This window comes from Dipodomys merriami, unplaced genomic scaffold, assembly GCF_024711535.1.
Source record: "Dipodomys merriami isolate MVZ:Mamm:240054 unplaced genomic scaffold, mDipMer1.0.p SCAF_48, whole genome shotgun sequence".
NCBI lineage: Eukaryota > Metazoa > Chordata > Mammalia > Rodentia > Heteromyidae > Dipodomys > Dipodomys merriami.
In genome coordinates this window covers 92,844-106,519 of record NW_027206046.1, presented here as the reverse complement: position 1 = coordinate 106,519, position 13,676 = coordinate 92,844, and positions in this window count along the sequence as shown.

Here is a 13,676-nt window from a genome sequence, read left to right as displayed (position 1 = left end):
GAGATACAGAAAAAGGAAAAATAAAAAATTTAATATGAAACACTTAAAATTGTATTAGAATAAAGAAATAATACTCCAATTAAAGGAGTAAAGGCTGAGAGTTTGTGAATTGAGTTTACAATATCTGAATAAAGTATGCACAGAAAGAAGAATTAAGGTCTAATAATCAAAGATGGTTATATATCTGGGAATTAACTAACATCAATTATGTAAAGTAAAATAACCCAAAAAGTACCACAAGAAAAAAGAGTAAAAAGAATTAAAAACTAAAGTAAAAATGATAAAAAAAATAGAAAACAATTTTTTAAAAATTAAAATATTTAGGTAGAAAATTTTTTCTATGTTTTATTTTGGGGGGACATGAATCTTGTGTCTCCTCTGTGTCCATAACTAGTCTCTTGATGGAGTTTGTTGTTTGCTTTTGGTGTTTGGTTTTTCTGTGCATTGACTGGTTTCTTAAATCAGTTTGTATGAACAACCAGAACCAAGGACTCTGTGACCCTCCTCTGAGGCTAGTTCAGAAGGAGGGCAAACTTCTTTGACAATCACAAAAGAAGGGATGGTTGTTTCCTCTAGTTTAGAGTTGCTGTGAACAGGCTAGTTTGTTGGTAGGGTTGAGAACTGTCAGCAATCAGTAGCTTTTCCTTTAGGGGATAGCTCCTGAGATACTCACACAGATGAGCCTGGAGCCATTCTCAGGATTTATGTTATTGTTTTTCTTTTACCCTCCTGCAACTAGGTCTGCTGCCTGTGCTACAGTTGGGGGGGGCAGCCTCTGACTCTGTTTACCCAGTGAAGATATCCACTCCTCCATGTGCAGAGCTCCTTCTGCCTGGGAAGGGCAACTTTCCCCTGGGTGGAGTTGAGCTCCACAGGTCAGGTTCCTTTGACTTGTTGAATGGCTCCTATTGTCTTCTTTCAAGTCCTGAATTACTTGCTAGCTGCTGGCCTAGCCTTTGTCATTATCAAAGATGGTGTTCTTGTCTGGTGATGTGGGGAGGGACTACTTTCCCACTACTCCATGCAAAGGAATAAGGATGTCTTGTAGGGTACAGACACCTTTCCTTTGGTTTCTGGGACATCTAGGGCCTGTGATTGTGTGTGGTCAGAAGGATGAATATTTCTGCCCCTTGTCATTTCTTGCTGGTGATGTGTGGAATCTGCTTGCATACCGCCTCTGGTGCCTCTGTCCTGGGATTTCTCCATTGATGTGGCCACTGCAGCAGCTGCTGCCACCTTCACGGACACCTTTGAGTGCTTGAATATGTCTCCTTAACGAAGCTGCCTGAATTTTTACTCACTGGTGAAACTCTCAGTTCTGTTATGGCATACTTAGTGTGACTCTCTATCCTTGGAATTTTCACTGGAACAGTAAAATGATTTCTACGTGGAGCATTGTTAACTCCCAGCTTCTCCTATACCATCTTCCTTTGAACTTCTTCACAGTGGATTTCTGATATCACATGTCTTACCTGAAATATTATAAGGTCAAAAACAGATTGAGTTCACAAAGAGCCTAAGATATCACAATGACAGCATGTCAAAAAGTTATTAGGACAGGAAAAATTTGCAATATCACAGTTGTTTGATGGCATCACAGTGGAAATGTGATGTTACAATGGCTATGAAGTAACAATGGGTTTCTAATATCAACATATATGCCTCATTTGAAATAATACAGAATAGGCATTGTAAATGTGTCTATGACATCACAATGAGAATGTGATGTCATAATGGTACGATGTCATTTTAGTTTGGTGGTTTCACAATGAGCTGTGCTTGTCATAATGACAATGTGATGTCACACTGGTTGGTGATGGTGTCACAAATGGTTTGTGAGTTTACAATGACATATCTGATCTCAATCATTATTTGTTCACAATGAGGATAGGGGTACACAAAGGGATTCTGATGTCACAAAGGTCATGTGGTTTTTTCAAAGAGGCTAAGAGGTGATAAGTTTGAGTGGTCAAATGTGATAGTGATGTCACAATGAGAAAATAATGTCACAATGGGTTTGTGATGTCACAGTTTTGATGAGGTCAGAACATGTTTTTGAAGTCACAAGGAGTTTGTAATATCAATGACATGTCCCATTTCAATTTACTTCAGAAAATGATATGATTTCACAGAATGAGCTTGAAGTCCCAAAGGCCATGATTTTTCTAAAATGTTATGAGTTTATATTAGGTTTTGAAAATACAATGGGACAGTGATATCACAATGGCAATGCTTGATGTCACAATTAGTTGGTGATGTCATAATGGGGATGAGGTCACAATAAAATTGGGAGATGTCACAATCAGGTGATTTCACAATGGCAAGCTGGATCTCAATTTTCATTCACAATGAGAATATGAGTTCACAAATGGGCTGTGATGTCTTGAATGGAATGTGTTGTCACAAATGTGGTAAAGTTCTAACAGGTTTGTGATGATATTGTGGGTTGTTATCAAAATGACAATGTGATATCACAGGAATTGTGATGTCACAATGGTTATGAGTTCACAATGCATTTCTGATATAATCAAACCTGCCACATTTGAAACAATGAAATCATAGAATAGGTATTCACAATGTCAATGATGTCACAAAGGCAATGTGATATCATAATCCTTTGATGTCATAGTAGGTTGGTCATGTCACAATGAGCTGTTTTCATAATGACATTGGGATGTCACACTTGTGATGATGTCACAAACTTTGTCATGTTACAATGGAAAGTGTGATCTCAATTGTCATTGGTTCACAATGAGGTTATGGGTACACAAAGGGACTCTGATGTCTCTAACAGCATGTGTTGTCATAACAGGTTTATGATGTCACAATGAGACACATGGGGCTGTTTGATGTCACAGTTTTCATAATGTCACAGTGGATTTCAGACATGACATGTCGCACCTGTAATATGCTGTCCAAAACAGATTATGAACTCAAAGCACCTAAGATATCACAATGGCAGCAAGTCAAAAAAAGTTATGAGGACAGAACAGGTTTGTGATACTACAGTGTGTTAGTGACTCACAAAGGGATTGTGATGTCACAATGGATATTAGCTAACAATGAGTTTGATATCAACCCACATGCCACATTTGAAATAGAATGAAATCACAGAATAGGCATTCACATTGTGTCTATGATGACACAACAATGTGATATCATAAAGCTATGATGTCATTGTAGTTTGGTGATGTCACAATGAGCTGTTGTCATAATGACAATGGGATGTCATGCTGGTGATGTTACAATAGGTTTTTGATGTTACAATGGTATCTCTGATCTCAATTGTCATTAGTTCACAATGAGGATATGGGTACACAAGGGGATTGTGATGTCACAAAGGCCATGTGTTTTTTTTCAAAGATTAGAGAGCATAATAGGATTAGGATGTCATAATGTGATCATCATGTCACAATGTCAAAATGACATTACAATGAGTTTTTGATATCACAGTGGTTATGTGATCACAATATATCCTTGAAGTCACAATGAGTGTGTCATATCAAAATAATACGTCCCATTTCAATTGCTACTTGAGTCCACAGAGGAGCTTGAAGTGCCAAAGGCCATGATTTATCTAAAATGTTATGAGGTTATAATACGTTTGGGAAAACACAATGGGACAGCAATATCACAATGGCAATGTGATGTCACAGTATCATGTCATAATAATGGTTTGTTGTCACCATTAGTTGGTGATGCCATAATGGGGATGAGGTCACAAGAGGTTTGAGATGTCATAATTGGTAGGTGATGTCACAATGGCAAGCCAGATCTCAATTTTATTAATTCACAATGAGAAATTAGTTCACAAATGGGCTGTGATGTCTCGAAAGGAATGTGTTGTCACAAATGTGATAAAGTTCTAACAGGTTTGTGATGTCATTGTGGGTTATTGATATCAAAATGGCAATGTGATGTCACAGGGATTTTGAGGTCACAATGCATTTCTGATATAATCAAACATGCCACATTTGAAACAATAAAATCATAGAATTGGCATTCACAATATGTCAATGATGTCACAAAGGCAATGTGATGTCATAATCCTGTGATGTCATAGTTTGGTCATATCACAACGAGCTGTCATAATGACAATGTGAAGTCACACTGTTGATGTCACAAACGATGTCATGTTACAATGGTATGTGTGATCTCAATTGTCAGTTCACAATGAGGATAAGGGTACACAAAAAGACTAAAGGCATATGCTGTCATAAATGTTATGGAGTCCTAACAGGTTTATGATGTTACAATGTGACACATTGGTCATTACATCTGGCAGGGCGATGTCACAATTTTCATTATATCACAGTGGATTTCGGACATTACACATCACACCTGAAATATTATGAGGTCCAAAACAGATTATGAACTCAGAACTAAGATATCACAATAGCAACAAGTAAAAAATGTTAGGACAGGTTTGTGATGCTACAGTGGGTTAGTGAAATCACAATGGCAATGTGATGTCACAAAGGGATTGTTATTTCACAATGGATATGAGCTAAATTTTGGGTTTCTGATGTGACATTTGAAATAGAATGAAATCACAGAATAGGCATTCACATTGTGTCTATGATGTCATTGTAGTTTGGTGATGTCTCAATGAGCTGTGTCATAATGACAATGAGATATCACACTGGTGATGATGTCACAAATGGTTTGTGATATTACAATGACATGTCTGAGCCAAATAATCATTTTACAATATTACACATAGGGACTATGAAGTCACAAAGGCCATATGCTTTTTTAAAAGTGCTAAGATGTCATAATAGGTTTCGGATCTCACAGTGTGATAGTGATGTCACAACAACAACATGATATCACAATGGGTTTGTGATGTCACAATGAGTTTGTAATATCACAAGCAAATGTCAGGTTTCAATTGCTAATAGATCACAATTAGGATCCAGGTTCACAGGAGCTTGAAGTCTCAAAGGCCATGAATTATGAGGTCATAGTAGGTTTGTGAAAAACCAATGGGACATTGATATCATAATGACAATATGATGTCACAATATCATGTCATAATTATGACACAAGTGGTGCTTTACTGGTGATGACCAAAAAAGGGTTGTTAAATCAAAATGGTTTTCTGGATTTCAGTTGTCATTAACTCACAATTAGTATATGAGTTCACAAAGGGCCTGTGTTTTTTCCAAAGGTATGTATAGTCAAAAACTTGAAGTTCAAACAGGGTGGCAATGTCACACTGAGCTGATGGTGTCATTATGCCTATGTTACACTGGTGATGATGTCACAAAGGGTTTGTGATGTTACAGTAGCATCTCATCTCAATTGTGATTGGTTCACAATGAGGATATAGGCACACAAAGGGACTGTGTTGTCAAAAAGGCCATGTGTTTTTTCAAATGTGTTGAGGCCATAGTAGTTTTGGGATATCACAATGTGATTGTGATGTCACACCAGCAATGTGATATGTCATAATAATGTTTTAATGTCACAATTAGACGGTGAGATGATACTGGTTATGAGGTCATAAAAGGTTTGTGATGTCACAGTGTCATGCTGGATCTCAATTGTCATTAACTCACAATAAATATATCAGTTCACAAAGGGACTGTGATGTCTCCAAAAGCATGTTTTCTGTCAAAAATATAGTGAAGTCCTAACAAGTTTGTGATGTCACAATGTAATATAATGGTTGACGTCTTGCAATGTGATGTCACAATGACAATGATGTCACAATGGATTTCTGATATCACTAATCATCTGTGAAATACTATGAGGTCAAAAACATTATGAGTTCATGAATGGCTTGATTTATCACAATGGCAGCATGTCACAAAGTTAATGAGGACAGAACAGGTTTGTGATGTCACAAACCTGTGAACTCATAATGCTTATGACCTCATAATATGTCAGGTATTACATGTGACATCAGTAAACCACTGTGACATAACAAAACTGTTTTGTCCTCATAAATTTTGTGACATGCTTCCATTGCAATATCTTAGGCCCTTTGTGAGCTCATAATCTTTTTTCAACCTTATAATATTTAAGGTAGGACATGTGATATCAGAAACAAACTGACATCATAGCCATCATGACATCACACTGACAGATGTCATGACCATTGTGTCACACTGTGACATAACAAACCTGTTAGGACTTTATCACATTTGTGTGAAAATATGGCTTTGGAGACATCACAGTCCCTTTGTGAACTCATATTCTCATTGTAAATTGGCAAGATCTGCCATGCTGATTAGACATCTCCAACCCATTGTGACATCACAAACCTATTGTGACCTCGTCACCCTTAAGGCATCACCAACTACTTGTGGCATTAAAACATTATTATGACACTATACTGTGACATCACATTGCCAATGTCATATCATTGTCCCATTGTGTTTTCATAAACATATGACCTCATAGTTAAAAAAATTCATGGCCTTTGGGACTCCTAGCTCCTTGATCTCATATCCTGTGAATTAGTAGCAATTGAAATCAGACATGTGATTGTCATATTACAAATTTGTTGTGACATCATTAATGCATGGTGACATCATCACTACTGTGACATCAGAAACCCACAGTGACATCACATTGCCATTGTGACATCACAATCACATTGTAACATCCCAAACCTATTATGACCTCTTAGCACCTTTGAAAAACATGGCCTTTGTGACATTACAGTCCTTTTGTGACATTACAGTTACCATTTCCTCATTGTGAAAAGACATTTGAGATCAGACATGACATTGTAACATCACAAACCCTGTGTGACAACAGCAGCAGTGTGATATCACATTGTTGTTATGACACTATCAGCTCATTGTGACCTCACCAAACTACAATGACTTCATAGCATTATGACATCAAATTCTCATTGTGACAGTGATATCACAATGTGTCATAAACACATTGTGAATGCCTATTGTGTAATTTAATTCTATTTCAAATGTGGCATGTGGTTTGATTTTAGAAACCCATTGTGAACTTATAACCATTTTAACATCACAATTCCTTTGTAACTTCACATTTCCATTGTGATTTCACTAACCCACTGTGACATCACAAACCTGTCCTGTCCTCATCACTTTTGTAACATGCTGCTATTGCAATATCTTAGGCTCTTTGTGAGCTCATAATCTCTTTTTGACCTCATAATGTTTCAGGTATGACATGTGATCTCAGAAATCCATTGTGACATGGCCTCTGTGACATTACACTGCCATGCATCATGATCATTGTGCCACATTCATTGCTAACCTTGTGACTTCATTAACCTGTTAGCATTTCATCACAAATGTGACAACCCCTGCCTTTGGAGACATCACAGCCCCTTTGTGAGTTCATATACTCATTGTGTATTAATGAAAATTGAGATCTAGCATGCTATTTGGACATCACTAACACATTGTGATATCTCAAACCTATTGTGACCTCATCACTATTGTGGCATCACCAACTAATTATGACATCAAAATATTATTATGTCATGATATTGTGACATCATATTGCCATTTTGATATCACTGTCCCATTGTGTTTTCATAAACCTAATATGACCTCATAACATTTTAGAAATTTCATGGATTTTTTTGCCTTCTAGCTCCTTCTGTGAACTTGTATCCTCATTGTGTAAGCTAGAAGCAATTGAAATGGGACATAGCATTGTGATATTACAAACATTGTGACATAACAAACCTATGGTGAGCTTATTCTCCACTGTGACATCACATTGTGACATCATACTGCCATTGTGACATCACGATCACATTGTGATATCCCAATCCTACTATGAACTCTTAGCACCTTTGAAAAAAACACGTGGTCATTGTGACAGCACAATCCTTTTGTGTGACCATATTCTCATTGTTCACTAATGACAATTCAGATAAGACATGCAATGTAACATCACAAACCCTTTGTGACATCATCAGCAGTGTGACATTACATTGTCATTAGGACACTATCAGTTAATTGTGACATCACCAAAATACAGTGACTTCATAGCATTTTGACATCACATTCTCACTGTGATGTCACAGACACATTGTGTGCCTATTCTGTGATTTCATTCTATTTCAAGTGTGGCATGTGGGTTATCAGAAAGTCATTGTGACCTCATAACAATTGTGACTTCATAGCTGATAGGGTAAATTTTAACAAAACCACGCAGACATTCTGGTAAAGGGGCCAGGAAAGGGGTTGACATGATGCCTTCTCACAAGAGACAAGTGAGAAGAAGCACTGGCTATTGTCTGAGGGGACCTATATAATAGTGGAGGTTTAGGATAGGCTAGAAGGGGCTAGGAGGTGGAGAGCCTGGAGTGGATATGTGGGCCAGGGACTTCATTATGGCAGACTAGGATTTATGTCTGCTGTCCAAATACTAGATAAGGGGTCCTGCAACTACACAGATCTGAAGGTGACTCTAAGGGTCTCTTGTTGCCTTATATGGTGGTAGCTGCCCCAGAGAAGTGCTATGCCAAAGTAAAAATGTTTGGAGGCTGATTATTTACTGCCTTTACTAAATGGCCTAGTTTTGCCTAGGAAGGGAGCATGCTAAGCTGTGGAGAGGGAAAGGAGTGTATCAAGCTATGGAAAGGGAGCTCATTTCACTAACATTCCCAATTATTTGGTTTTATAATTGAATCGGGGGCACCAGGTTAGGATTATGGGTGAAGGTCGTTTCTTCTGGAGCTGCTTACTGCTGAGAGGGGGAGAAGTATTCAGCAGGGACTCTTGACCACATACCTCCCCAAGAACATTTGATTGATGGACTGGTGACAGGTTTCATCTTCCCCATGAGGATGTTTCCTTTTAATGTTTTTATTGTAAAAATACTATACAGAGGGTTACAGTTACATGAGTAAGGTAATGAGTATATTTCCTATCGAGCTTTGTTACCTACTCCTTTGTCTTTCCCCTACCAACCCTTCCTTCCTCACCTGCCCAACTACCCCCACTTCCCCATGTCGAAGTTGTAAAGTTCGTTTTCAACATCGTGTCTTGTACATCTCATTGTTACAATGCGTCAACCTGTATCCCTATTTAAGCATTTTTTCCCCTTCCCCTCCTCAAATTAGAAAATGTATATACAAAATTCAGGGCACTGGTTTCAAATACAGTGAAAACATGGGTTGTACCATGGGGGAGGAACATACAAAGAAAGAAAAAAATCACATAGTACATTATAAATATATTAAAAACAATAGCAAGAAAGAAAAAACTGTGTCCCCATCTTGGGGTTCATTTTGCTTAACATCAACTTATATGGTCATATGTACATAGCTTTAGACATTTCCTGCTTATCCTAGACATATACTAATTATTGCAAATAAGGGAAACCATGGGACCTATGTTCCTATGGGCCTGGCTTACTTAATATAATTTTTTTTCAAAACGTTCCATTTTGTAACAAATGGGGTGATGCCATTCTTTGTCATGGAGGCATAGAATTGAAATATATATATACACCTCAGTTTATATATGTATATACCTCAGTTTCTTGATCCATTTACCTAGTGAGGGGCATCTGGGTTGGTTCCATATCTTAGCTATGGTAAATAATGCTGTGATAAACATAGTTGTGATGGTAGCTTTAGTATGGCCTTTTTTTGTGATCTTTTGGGTGAATACCAAAAAGTGGGATTGCTGGGTCATAGGGGAGCTCTATGTGGAGTCTTTTGAGGAACCTCCATACTGTTTTCCATAGTGGTTGAACAAATTTACATTCCCACAAACAATAGAGTAGGGTTCCCTTTTGGTCACATCGACTCCAACATCTGTTTTTATTACATTTCTTCATTCTAACTGGGGTGAAGTGGAATCTCAATATTCTTTTTTTTATTTAATTTGCTTTTATTTGTGAACATACAGTAACTCCTGGAAGCTGAGAACATGCCAGAACATAGGCCTAGCTTATTAGGATTGGACAAACAAGGTGTGCTATTAACTGTGTCTACATGTACACATTGAAATATTGGCTGGATGGGAATATTTCTTGTGTAAGGAAGCGGCAGAGGTCATTGGGCCCTGACAGGTGACCCTGCCTGCTTCACAATGGAATAGAACATGGAACCCTGATAGCAGGCCACGGTAACTCACAGTTGGCTCAAGCCAGCTTACTTGGCCTGTGACTCAGGAACCAGAAACATGTTCTTGTGCTGTATTCGCAGGTCGCGAGACTCTGGCCTCAGCCAAGAGAAGTATGGGTGCCTCAGTCAAAGCTGTAGACACTGGATCAGTGGCAAGGCACGAACCAACCATCTCAGAAATTTGTTCAAAAAGAAACCTAAGAAATCACAAGGCAACTCAGGCAAGGTATACTCATGATACAAAACCTACTTAACCCCAAGCCGGCACACACTAGAACCATCTTATGTGATTTGTCTATACTGAGATAATGCTTTCTCTATAGTTTCAATCCACTCTATCACAATTACTCATTTGGAAGTGTTCTCATTTCCATGTTTTTTCTCATTCTTTTTCCAACCTTAGTGTGCCAATGAGTCAGGCCTGACCCTGAATGTGCCATGCAATATATGGAGCCCGGAGGCAGGCCTGCTGGACATGCTGGTGATGAACCTGGTCCATGCCTACCAGAAAGGCGATCTCTTCTATGTTGGAAACTTCCTCCACAATTATAGACAGTGGGGGACAATGCAGCAAGTGCTGGATATTGTGTTTAAAAAGTGAGTCTTCCCAATTCCTTTGCATCCGGGTCCGTTCAGCCCCTCCTTGCTGAGTTGTGGAATACTTGGCACCCCTCTGAACCTGTTGATTTCATGGGGGTCTTCTCACAGGAGCTTGGCATGAGACAAAGAAGTGCACCCACTGCCTACTTTCTTAGTAGTGGTCTGCCCAGGACATTTCCCAGAAAAGCTACTGGAACCTCAGAAGCTTGCTTACTGAGGGGCTAGGATTACAGGCATGTGCCACTGGCACCCAACTTCTGCCCTCACCTAGGTGAGGTTCTAGGAAATCACATTTCCCATGAGTAAATAAGGTTTCATTAGCAATTGACTGTCTGTGAATAATGTAGACCCAGGAAAGGCTGGGGTGTGGGGGAGGCAGGTGAACTGGAGGCTGAATCACCTCAGAGACCTCAGGGAGGGATTATGTTGGCTTTACATACTTATAACCCCTGAAGCTTTTATGTTTTTGTGTGTGTGCCAGTCCTGCAACCTGAACTCAGCTCCTGAGATGGCGCCTGGGCCTCTAGGGATGAGCCTAATTGCCTGAGAGCCCTTATTACCCCCCAGGTTGTAAGATTGTCTTTGTATGATATTCTCTGCCAAGCAATGTTTGTTCTATTTGTGAAAGCACTTGGGCTTAGCCAATCTTAGGAAAGACCTTACCTTCTCATCAGTGTTCAGTCCAAAGTAAAGTTGTACAGCTTCCTCCATTAGAGCCTCATGGAAATTGATCTCCACCTGAACATCCTGAATCCACTGTCAAACTCCTTTACCTATTTCTCTTTCTCAGGTTTTGGCTGCCATAGAGCAGCTTCTCCTGACCTGCCAAGAAAGAAGCCTTTGGTGATGTCAGGGATGGTGATGGATGGAGATCTGGAGCCATCACTGGACTCCACAAAGCATGTGCATGTAGAGGGTTTGCATGCAGCCAACTGCACATGTGACACACATGAACCTGGAGGGACCACAAAGGAAGAAGAAGATAATATGAAATGTCTTCCTCTGACTTTCACAGTTGGCTCAGATCAGCTCAAAAAGGGTCAAATCAGCACTCATCCTGGTGTGCTGGAGGGAGTAGCACACGTGGGGCTGATGGAAAATGTCTCCAGTCTGTGCTCAGGGGAACCAATGAGTGAGGTCCCAACGTTAGATGCAGCTCCGGAAAGTGAATCTGTCCTCACTGAACATCCGGACAAATCTGTCCTGATGCAGCAGAACCAATCTCCAACTGAGAAGTTAGAATCTGCCTCTCTCTCAACTCCAGGAGCAAATCCTATCATTCATGAGGAGGTAGATTGCTTGGAGGATTCTGAGGTAGAATTTATGCCTGAAGGCAACTTAGAAGCCGGCCTAGACTTAGAGCTGCCCTCCCCTCTCCCTGGGGATATCTCTCTTTTTCTTTTTGTCCTGATTGTTGTGAAATGTGCATTCTTTTTATTCTTCTAAATTTATTAAAGGTATATGTTTATGTTGTACAATTTATGGATCCTAAATACTGTGGGTTTTTAAATGTACAATCTAATGTCCCAGACACCTGGATCCTAAGTGGGGGCAAAACACAGTGACCGGAAGCTGTCGAAGAGAACTTACTGGCTATACAGGGAACTGCTCAAAACACAGGGGATGGCAAGGAACCCAGTCCATGCGTGCATGGGGTGATCAGGCCACTACTAAAATTCTAGGACATAGCAAACCAGATGCCCTTGAAAGTTTTTCTGTCTATTGAGACAAATGTCAGACCAAATATAATTTATGGAGGACTTTCTTGGAACAGTGAATTCAAGTGTTTATGCACACCGATTGTGCTTTGTGCAAATATGTAAGTAAATTTCACCTGAAAATGACATTAAATAGCTCCTTTGGCAGAAAAGTAGTTGACAAAATACATCGGCATTAGGTTTACTGAAAAGTAAAAGCCATCATCAGTGGAAGAAAGAACACTTACTCAAAGGGACTTACTCAGAGGACATGGCAGGTGTCCTGGCTCATCGCAATTATTCTATCTTCCAGACTGCCCTGTCCTTCCTCAGGAAGGAGGTTCAAATCAACCCCCATAGACAAATGTGAAAGACTTATTCACTGAGCCAGCAAAAGTCAGGAACTTGTAGCATGGCTGAAGTTGTATGTTTAAACACTGAACAAGAAAATAAGCAAGAGCTCAAGGCCCTGAGTTCAAACTCCACTACTGACACAAAAGATAAAGACATCTAAACCTGAAATGTGTGCAATGGTAGCTTTAATCCAAGGGAAAAGAGATGTATAGAAATGGGAAAATTACATATTAGGTTAAGCAAAAAGGCCAGACTTATACATTAGGTCCAGATATGAAATAGAAAAAAGAAATGTAGTTTCCCCGCCCACATCAACTCCTGGCCATCAATTTCGTCAAATAGGCACAATACTGGGTTTGAATGATTCATTGCTCTTCATACTACAAAGTCATAATCTCTAATTAACCCTCAAAAAGAAAGAACTGGGGTCAGGCTCAAGTGGCAGAGCACCAGCCAAGAGCAGAAACAACTGAAGAATAAGAAAACAGCAAAGAAACTTGCAGACCACAGCTGCTATGCTAAGGCTGAGTCTTGTTTCTTTGGGGATCAGGACATGTAGTGTTATTTTTCTATCTCCACCTACTTCAACCTGAACCCTAAAATGAGTCACTAAAATGAGTCTCTGTTGAGACTTTGTGTACCTGTCTTTTGTGAAACACCCTATAATGTTAATCCCATGTATCTGAAGGACCAGTGATGTTTGGCTCAATGGGTAGATGCTAGCCTTGAGCAGAAAAGCTCAGCAATAATGCTAAGGCCAGTGCCGACATGCCGAAGAACCTATGCAGTTTGCACACATTTATTTCTCAAGGGCTTAATGAGTTTAAAGGTATGTTTAAAGGTAGGGTTTTTTTCTTTTTAGTTAGGTGAGATAATTCCTAGTCATTGTATATTCTGAGTTTCATGGTTCCATTCTGCGTTTTTTTTCTTCAAAAATGCTCTGC